The sequence below is a fragment of the Poromitra crassiceps genome (genome assembly GCF_964638095.1).
Source record: "Poromitra crassiceps genome assembly, chromosome: 29".
Taxonomy (NCBI): domain Eukaryota; kingdom Metazoa; phylum Chordata; class Actinopteri; order Beryciformes; family Melamphaidae; genus Poromitra; species Poromitra crassiceps.
In genome coordinates, this window is record NC_139641.1 from 8,122,285 (window position 1) to 8,132,917 (window position 10,633).

The window sequence follows — 10,633 nt, forward strand, 5'->3', positions numbered from 1 at the left end:
TGTCAGTACCAGACACAACAAGGCTGGCCATAATTCCAATGAATGAGTTGTTTTGATCTGGCGCCGCCCTGTGGCGTTTTAGGGTTTTACACCACTTCCTCAAACTGCACCACATGGCAGCTGCAGAGAGGTGAGTGGAGTGGCCTTTCCTTTGTTTGGGCAGCATTGTCGTTGTGTTGATGGCGTTTCTGTTTGTTTGCCTCATGGTGAGCATGTAGTGAGTTGATGCTACATGTTGATTGGATGTTATTCTTTGATTTTTGGCGGAGTTTGACTTGAGTTGAGCATTGAGAGGTGTGCATTTCATTTCCTTGTTGGTGAACGTGTTTGGTCATTCTTGGCCTGTTAGCAGTGAGCAAACCAGCGTGTGTGTGTGTGTGTGTGTGTGTGTGTGTGTGTGTGTGTGTGTGTGTGTGTGTGTGTGTGTGTGTGTGTGTGTGTGTGTGTGTGTGTGTGTGTGTGAGAATCTACTTTGAAAGCATAGCTTAGGTAGCTACCAACTACTTCACCATGGAAATAGTTGAAACTACATCAAAGCTACCCTGGGAGAAATGTAGTTTATGAAACAACAAGCTACGCAGAAAAAGTAGTTCAAACCAGTGGTGGAAATGGGCAGGTTTTACTGTGGGAACCCAAGGCAGGGCGGGGGGCCCCCAGATACAGTCCAGACAACCCCCTAACCCCCCCCCCCCCCTTCAGAGACATAGTGCATTATAGGTACACTTATGAAGGTGGCAATTGTCCATGAGATACAGCTTATTGCCCGTATTGACTAATATATATTACCCCATGTATTTTCTATTTATTTTTCTGTACCTTCATAGTGAATAATGCGTAAAATTACGCTATTTTAATCGTATGATTCAGAGTGTGCTCAATCACTGTCAAATTCACTGTAAGCCCCTATACCGACATGCATGCTGTTCTTATCATCACCACATCGAAGCGTGGCGGCGCAGGTGCAAATCAAACGTCACTCACGCGGGCAGGTCAGATCTAAAACAACAGCAAGATGTCAAAAAGAAAACAAGGCAGTTTGACAAACTTTACATTCACCAAGAAATGGAAGCAGCCGTCAGTTGAACAGCAACAAGTCGCTTCTACTTCAAACGCAGATGTGGAAAAAGTGACGACGACGGGAAGCTGGAATACCTCCGAGTCCTCCCGCATATGGAGGACTGTTTGTGAGATGGAATGCGTCAGGAACTTCACAGTGAGTGGGACATGTGCGTTATGGAGTGGATAAAAGTGTTGGGCAGAGATATCATGTTCTTGTGGATGCAGTGTGTATGGAGAGCAGTGCACCCGTTTCGCCACTGTGGTCTCTCACCCTCCCTCCCTCTCTGTGTGCGCAGCGCGCTTTTCTCTCTTGGAGAGAAAAGTGGAACACGACAAGAGCTGTATCCGTGTCTTTGAGCGTGCTGATTTAAAATGAGTTATACCCCTAAATTGGCCTTCAAATTGCCTCAAATTTCCGTCTGTAGTGCCCTTTTATGAATTTGAGCCCCTGCCCCTCTAATGCTCTCTGCACCCCCCCCCCCCTCCCCCCGGTGAAAAAGTCGGCTCCCCCGAAAGCCACAGTATAGTTCGCACACTGACCAAAGGCCTTGTGAATTTCTATCGCTGTACCATAGAAAGTGTTCTGACAGGGTGTATCACAGTGTGGTACGGCAACCTGACCGCCCAGGACTGCAGACTGCTGCAGAGGACTGTGAAGACAGCAGTTAAAATCATCGGCACAGAACTACCAAACCTCCATAACATCTTCACCACTCGCTGTGAAAAGAAAGCCGAGAACATTATCAAAGACACCAGCCACCCCGCTCATACCCTGTTCTCACTCCTCCCTTCCAAAAAACGCTACCGGAGCATCAAATCACACACCACCCGTCTCAGTAACAGCTTTTTCCCTCAGGCAGTCAGGCTGCAGAACAGTTGACTCACACACACTGCAACGCACTGTCACTTTGTTGTGCACCATTATTGTATTGTACTGTACTGTGGTTTGTGTTATGTCTACACGCACTGTGTACAGACATGTCTGTATCACGTGTAGCCTACATAGTTATGTAGGTCTACACCCTTTTTCTGTCGGTCTTTGTGACCATGTCCTTGTGTATGTAAGGCTGAGGGTGCTCAGAGCATAAAGAATTTCATTGTATTATACATTGTATTATACATTGTATTATACATAGTATTATACATAGTATTATACATTGTATTATACATAGTATTATACATAGTATTATACATTGTATTATACATATGACAATAAACTACTTGAACTTGAACTTGAACTTGAACTTAATAATGATGATGATGATGTCTACACACTATTCACCTTATGTAGCCACGCCCATTTGACCCGGTTGTGTGGCCGTATCAAAACTTCCGGCTAAAAATAAAATAAAATAAAATGGCTGGCTTCTCCAATATCATCTAACTCTGAATTAACTAATAATTTAGCCAATTGTATGTAACATACCAAATAAAAGCAAACGGCAATGTCTAAGAATGCAACGCCATGTAACTGGCTCGTTAAGTCTCGCATTCCAGGGAATTACTTTAACGTCTGCGGGTCTTATAGACGTTAGTGGCTCGAGCGCAACTCGGAGGAGAGAAAACTATCTGAAGCTTTCTTTGTTGGAGTCCAGGTATGTTTTACAAGCAAGTGCTCGTCATTGTCGACGATAACGTTATCTGACCTGGCTAACAGTGGATACTCGCTTGCTTGCTGTGTACCGAGCTCAAAGTAGTAGGCTACGTTCTTTAAGGTCTGAACATAAGGTGAATAGAGTACGGCAGGAATGAGTTGGAAGTAGCACATTTTCACCATACTGGTTCGTAAGGGGAAAAGGCTATGGGATTTTAGAATGGGGATTTCATTCTAGCCCCTAGATTTTTTAAGGTTCATAGAGTACTCTTCTACTCTGGCCTAAAATATTACACGGATTGAATAAAAATACTCCTGATTGTGGCGCTCTAACAGCCCTCTTCACGTTTTGGTCCATAACTTTTGAACTGTAAGCAATCTAAATTCTTCCGCCCCTGCTACTCACATAGGCCCGCCCATAACTACTTAGTCCCCCTAGCTGCATGGGCAGGGACCTTGCAAGGCAGGCAGTGCATGGCGAGGACAGCAAGCACAATTACATTTTCGGTAGCAAATGTAGACATTCTAGTTTGATTTGTTTTTTGGTTTAGAATTGATCGTACTGGCACATTGTTTGATTCTCTTCTACATTAAGGCATCAGGTTAGCTAGTGGCTATAACATAAGCTGGGCCCAATGGCGTAGCTACGGGTGTGCCTGGGTGTGCCAGTGCCACCCACACATGTAGGCAGTTTGTTTGTCTGCAAAACACATCAGCTGTCATGCACAGCCTGTCATGCGTAAGTGTCCGACTGTCCTGCTATGCCTCTGTGCCCCAGAGCATCATGGGAAACTAGCTAAGCTGTCCAGTAAAGTAAACAAATGCAGCCGCAGCGCCAAATTAAGAAGACATGAAACAGAGCTCGCTTTTAAGCTTTTTCCACAAAGGCAAGAAACGTCGCATTGACGAGGAAGAAGATGACTCTTCGCCCTTCCCCTCAACAAGTGCGGCTTGTAGTGCACCCGTTCCCGCACCTGTATTGGTGGTGGACAGTGGAGAGACAGACGATGATGAAGGTGATGCAGCAAAACAATGACGTTAATAACAGCGGGGGATGCTGCCAAAAACACACACGGTGGTTTGTGCAGCAGCAGAGCCAGAGGACACTGAGAACGCTACAGATCTCTCTGCAGTAGACGAACCTGCATGCCAACCAAACTTGCATTCTTTCCCGACTAGAACACTCATTGGAAAAAGTAGGTGAGACTTTTTTGAGATACCTAAGTGGTTTTACATGTTGCCAAAAAATACAATTTAATTGACTGCTTCTACCTGCTAATAATGAGTGCGAAAAGGAGCAAACATTGATGATTATGGTCATATGGTCCTATCTTAAAGGAACACTCCGCCCATTTTCAACCAGCTTTGTATCATTAGAACATCAGTAGTATATCAAAAAAGTGTAAACGGTTTTGAAGTCTGTCATTTAATTTGACAGTTATTGAGTGTTAAAGTGTGGACCAGTGACATCACTGGTCCACACTAACTCAAATTAATAACTCATTAACTCAAATCAACTCTCAATAACTGTCAAACTGTTCATCATTCATCTAGTTTGACAGTTATTGAAAGTTGATTTGAGTTAATGAGTTATTAATTTGAGTTAGTGTGGACCACACTTTAACACTCAATAACTGTCAAATTAAATGACAGACTTCAAAACAGTTTACAGTTTTCTGATATACTACTGATGTTCTAATGATACAAAGCTGGTTGAAAATGGGCGGAGTGTTCCTTTAATATTCCTCTAAATCTGGCTTGAAAATGCCCAAATTCAATGGTTCACCCCCTGGCACACCCTGTCTTTCTTTGGCACACCCGACACCAGTGGCTAGGCCTACTCATTTCTATGTCACACAGATACACGGCCTATCAAGTTTGATCTGAAATGATGAAGTATGATCAACATGGCAGCCTTCCCAACCTTTCCCTCCAGGAAGAAAAATTGAATTATCAAAAAGGAAACACTTACCCCTAATAGAAGTGTAGCGTGTAATGAGATCTCGGAGGTCTCGGTTGCGTTGATGGCTGCTAGATAAGGTTTTCCCATCGGATGCTTCCCGCGTGAAAAGCGGTCAGCTCATAAAGCTCGTGCCATAGACGGGGGCAGGCCGCTGGGGCGAGTGTGTACAAAAGAACTATAGGATAATGTCGAGACGTGTGTGTGTGCGTGTGTGTGTGTGTGTGTGTGTGTGTGTGCACGCGCGTGCGTGCGTGTGTGTGTGTGTGTGTGTGTGTGTATGAAGGGCGGCTCCATACCTTTCAGGGTACCAATGTCAAACGCCTCACTAGCACCTACTTAGGACATCTAAGCAAACCTTAAACACACGCAAACAATTTACATATGGCGGCTGTGGCTCAGGAGCCTTTCTGCGATTCTGATTGGACTAATGAGCGGAAGACCCGCCTTTCTGCGATTCTGATTGGACTAATGAGTGGAAGACCCGCCTTTCTACTTCCCATTCCGGTTGGTGCATGATTCTCCCCCACGAAGAAGTACAGACGGTATGGCGGAAGCATTTGAAAATTGCGGAAGCCAACTCGTCTGTTCTAAGAGACTAATGAGGATGAGGAGTTGACTGTAACTAGCGCCTCCTCCCAACATTCATCAGACAGTCACACACACACACACACACACACACACACACACACACACACACACACACACACACACACACACACACACAGACTGTTTCTCTCTCTATCTACTTCTTTTTTTCTCCCTCCCTCTCTCTCTCCCCTCTCTTTCTCTCCCTCCCTCTCTCTCTCTCTCCCCTCTCTTTCTCTCCCTCCCTCTCTCTCTCTCTCTTTCCCTCTTTCTGTCTGACACATTTATTATTTGTATTGTTTATTTTCTGCCACAGTTTCTCTCATTTCTCTTGAGTTGTTTGTCTTTCATTCAGCTGGAGAGAGGCTGGCTGTGTTTCTGCTTTAAGTTCATGGTTGTATGTAGGCTATATTTTGTATGTGTCATTATATGTTGTGTGAATAAAATAAAAAATATACGATGAAGCAAAACATGCAGTTTTCAGTAAGGTCACCTTTGGGACAATGGGATCTGTTCTCTTTAAGATGAGGGTTTGTGTGGAGCAATGTCGCCCTCTGGTGGATTAAACAGGCCACGCTACAGCATGTGTGCAGGCTGGCTGGCTTTGTTGTTTCTACTCTGAACGTAAAGGAGCGTCCTCCTCCACGAGATGGAGTAGCTCTGTTAGCGCGCGCCCGAGAGGGAGAGAGAGAGAGAGAGAGAGAGAGACTCGCGCGCCCGAGAGAGAGAGAGAGAGAGAGAGAGAGAGCGAGGGAGGGGGAGAGAGAGACTCGCGCGCCCGAGAGAGAGAGAGAGAGAGAGAGAGAGAGAGAGAGAGAGAGAGAGAGAGAGAGAGAGAGAGAGAGAGAGAGACTCTCGCGCTCTCTAGTGCGCGCGAGTCTCTCTCTCCTTCAGTCTCAACCTGCTTTACTGGCTTGTTGACAAGAACATTCCTGTGTTGCCAAAAAGAACGGATGAAAAAGAGAATCAATAAAAGACAAATATATTTCAGGGAAATCAAAACAAAGAAATAGAAGATAGAAAAGTGATCATAAGATTGTCAAGACAAAGTAAATACAGTGAGTCATGTGTCATATAAATCCATACAAACAATGCAGACTGTGGATGTGATGGAATAATCTCAGACAGTTGACTTACTGTGCAACAGGTTTACTTTTATTCATAGCTCTCAGCTAGCGACAGACAGGTGACCATCACGGTCTCACTTCCTAGTACCCAGCATTCCTAGCGAGTCTCCCAATGCATGACGGGGCGGCCGGTTGCTATGGTAACTATCAACATAGTCTACATCCCCCTTCTTAATGCTGGAGTGGATACTGTGTAGCAGTTAGTAGGTACACTGTCTATATAAAGAACATCATGCACATTATGAATAACAGTCACATCACATGTTCTACCTTGAAACGCAACTACCTAAAACAGGAGAGCCAAAACAATGTGTGATCAAGCATCTGGGAGATAAACAATTTAGACAAGGCAAAGTACAAGTCATACATTCTTTTTTTTTTTTTTTTTTTTTTTTTTACTGTCCCAAAATGTCCCAGAGCAAAACAATCCAAAGCGTGTGTGTAGAACAGTCCATGTCAAAAGTCCATGTCTATGTGGTGTAGTCTCTGTGGAAAGAGTTGGGTTTTGACACTCGCCCTGAGCGAGTGACGACAAGAGGCGCTCCAGCCTGCATCACTCCTGGCTCAGCAGCGTCAGGCGGGGGGTCCGGTGGGGTTGTGATGGCAGTAGGCGGGTCCTCTACTTCAGAGGAGGGGTCATAATTCTCGGGTGTCTGGAGAAGATGGCGTCTGTTTCTTATGTACGTAGCATCCCCAGCCTGGACCTGGTAGCTGTTTGGTTGTGGTGCTCCTCCTAGCACCGTCGCCAGCCTGTCGTGGCCTCTTGCTGTCTGCATTCTCACTGTTTGCCCTGTGTGTAGGGGAGATAGCGGCCTGGCTGATTTGTCGTAGTGAGCCTTTCCTCTCTGTCTGGCCCGTGACAGCGCCATCTGCACCTGTGTCTGCGCCTCGGGCACATACATGGCCTTGGTCATGGGAATGCACGTCTTTGTGCGCCGAGAGAGAAGGCGTTGAGCCGGCGATGGCAGCCCATCCCTTGGTGTGTTACGGAGGTTGAGGAGAGCTGCGTCGATGTCTGTGCCGTCACGTGCACATTTCTCCAGCATGTGTTTGGCAGAGCGCACAGCCCTCTCAGCGAGCCCATTTGACTGGGGGTAATGAGGGCTGCTGGTGATGTGTCGAAAGTCCCACTCACGAGCAAACTCCTGGAACTCCCTGCTCATAAATGACGCAGCATTGTCAGTCATCAGTTCTTGTGGTGCCCCGTGGGTGGCAAAGTGGCGTTTCAACTTGCTTATCAGCACTGCACTGGTTGTGTTGGGGAGCCGGTCTATCTCAAACCAGCCTGAGTACGAATCAACGAGCACCAGATGTTCTTTCCCCTCCCACTCGAAAACATCCGCAGCGGTAAGGGCCCATGGCAGATCAGGGACCTCGTGGAGTTGAAGGGGCTCCCTTGGCTGGTGTGGCTTGAGAGCGTTGCAGGGGGCACACCTGGAGACCTCTCTTTCAATATCACTGTGGATGTTGGGCCAGAACATAGTCTCCCTGGCCCTGCGCCTCGTGGCCTCAAGACCGGGGTGGCCCTGGTGCAGCTGCTTCACGTAGTAGTGCTGCAGTGAGTGGGGAATGACGAATCGCTGGCCGCGGAGCAGCAAGCCATCGTTAGTTGTGAGCTCATCTCTCATGGCGTAGAAGGGCCGCAGGTCATGTGGCAGCTCCTTCGACGAGCCGGGCCAGCCCGCAGCGATGACCTCAGAGAGACGCCTGCAGACCGGGTCGGCCAGGGACTGGCGTCTCAGCTCCTCGACTCTCTGCGAGGAGAGAACCTCCACCACCATAACATCATATTCTTCTGTGGCGTCGCTGTCAGACTGGTCGGTGGAGGGCAGATATGCACGTGAGAGGGCGTCCGCGACGTAGAGCTCCTTGCCTCTCTTGTAGATGACATTGAGGTTGTAGCGCTGGAGATGGAGCATCATCCTCTGGAGGCGCGCTGAGGCTGTGTGCAGCGGCTTCCTCAGGATGGTGATGAGGGGCTGATGGTCCGTCTCGACAGTCACGGGCCGGCCATATATGTACTCATGGAATTTCTTGCAGGCATAGACGAGGGCCAGTAGCTCTTTCTCGATTTGGGCGTAGCGTGATTCAGTTTCTGTTAGGGCCCTCGAGGCGAATGCCACAGGTCTGTCGTTCTGTAGGCAGACCGCACCCAGACCGTGTTGGGACGCATCTGCTGACAGCACCACCGGCTGGTGCACATCAAAGTACCGCAGCACTGGGGGGCTGGTGATGAGCTCCTTGAGTCTGTTGAATGCTGCTGTGTGGTGCTCCTGCCAGCTCCAGTCTGCATCCTGTGGCAGGAGTTGGCGTAGGGGTGCCGTAGCCTCACTGTAGCTAGGAATGAACTTGGACACGTAGTTTGTCAAGCCCAGGAACCTCTGCAGTCCCTGCTTGTCCTCCGGGGGCGCCATGAGACGGATCGCCGCTGTCTTGTCGGGATTGGGCTTGACGCCTTGGCCAGTGAGTAGGTGGCCCACATATGAGACCTCTGACACACGGAAGCGGCACTTATCAGGATTCAGTTTGAGATTGACAGCTCTTATTCTGTTCATGACCTGACGGAGGCGCGCGTCGTGCTCTTCTCTTGTGCGGCCCCAAACCAGAATGTCGTCAACGACTATCGCACATGGCTGTCCTTCAAAGAGCTGCTCCATGCACCTCTGAAAGACCTCACTGCCGGTGGAGATCCCGTAGGGCATCCGTAAGAAGGCATAGCGGCCCGCGGGGGTCATGAAGGTGGTTAGCTTGGAGGACGCTTCGCTGAGCGGCACCTGCCAGAATCCACATTTTGCATCCAGGATGCTGAATACCTTGGCCTCTGGCATGTCGGCAATCACCTGCTCTATAGTGTTCATGGGATGATGTGGCCTGAGGAGGGCTTTATTTAGGTGTACAGGGTCGATGCACAGCCTCATGCCCCCATCTTTTTTGCATGCAGCCACCATGGCTGAGACCCATTCACTGGGCTCCTGAACTGGTCTAATGACTCCCAGTTTAGTCATTCTGTTCAGTTCCTCGATTATTTTGTCTTTCATGGCCAGCGGCACCCGCCTGGGGGCGCATATTGTGGGGTACACAGAGTCATCCAGACGCATGTTATACACTACAGGCAGCTTGCCTATAGTGCTGCAATCAAACAAGTCCTTGTATTCCTTGAGCTCTGGCGCCACCTGCTGGAGTAGGGCATGCACCTCTGGACCAAGGCGCACGTAGCCCAGTCTGACGCTGTCTTTGAGGCCCAGCAGGGATTTGACGTCTCTATCCACCACCTGGAACCGTAGTGTCCCGCATGTGAAGTTTACGTCACTGGTGCCCAGAGTCTTTATTATGTGTCCTCCGTAGGCAACGAGATTGGCTACTCTTCTTTGGTCAACGTGAGCACTCGGATCAATGTGCTGGAGGAGGGCTCTCGATATCACGTTGCATTTGGCTCCAGTGTCAATCTTGATGTTGAGCTGCTTGCCGGTTGTGACCGCAGATAAGTCAGTGAATATTTCATCCCGCACATTTGGCACGTCTATGCTCTCGCAGTAAAATGTCTCTGTTGGCTCTTGTGTGTCAAGCTCACTCACTCTATGAGTGTATCTGCCCCTCCTTGGAGCACCGGGCTGGGACGGACCTTGCCGTGGTCTGTAGGGGTTTTGAGGTCCATTCGACCTGCAGCACTTGGCAAAGTGGTTCCATTTTCCACATGTGTTACAGCGCTTGTCGAAAGCGGGACACTTGCTGCGATCAGGTGGGTGTTGTCCACCGCAGTTTGTGCATTGGGCAGCGTTGTATTGCACTGTGCACACTTCCGCTTCTCTCTTTAATTCCTTGTTGCCCTTTTCAGATTGTTCATGCAGCATGCAGGTCTCAATAGCTGCATCCAGTGTTAGCTTTTTTTCTTTCAGTAGCTGTGTACGCACACTGTCACTTTGGATGCCACATACTAGCCGATCTCTGATTAGTTCATCGTGCAGTGCACCAAACTCACATCTCTTGGCCAGTGCCTTCAGTGTGGACACATAGGACTGTATTGTCTCATGCAGCTTCTGGTTAGTTGTGTTGAACGCATGTCTGTCCATTATCACGTTCTTTACTGGCAGACATATTTCTTCAAACTTCCTTACCAGTACGGCCGGGTCCTCTTTATCGTCCCCTTGGCCAAAAGTGAACGTGTCATATTTGTCCAGTGCTTCGGGACCAGCGAGGTTGAGAAAAGTGTATGCTTTCACCTTTTTACTTGCGTTGGACAGCCCAGCGTTGCTGTAGACGTACCATTCCCGCTTGAACTTCTCCCAGTTTGCGGCAACGTTTTCA

The 10,633-nt window shown here is 48.3% G+C and overlaps 1 protein-coding gene across 1 annotated transcript in view; it reads right to left on the reverse strand.

The window, feature by feature from the left end:
* The window catches only part of LOC310800035 (uncharacterized protein), a gene marked incomplete at its 5' end in the record, with an annotated part of 108,925 nt that overhangs the window by 64,606 nt on the left and 33,686 nt on the right, over nucleotides 1–10,633 (reverse strand). The window lies entirely within an intron of this gene.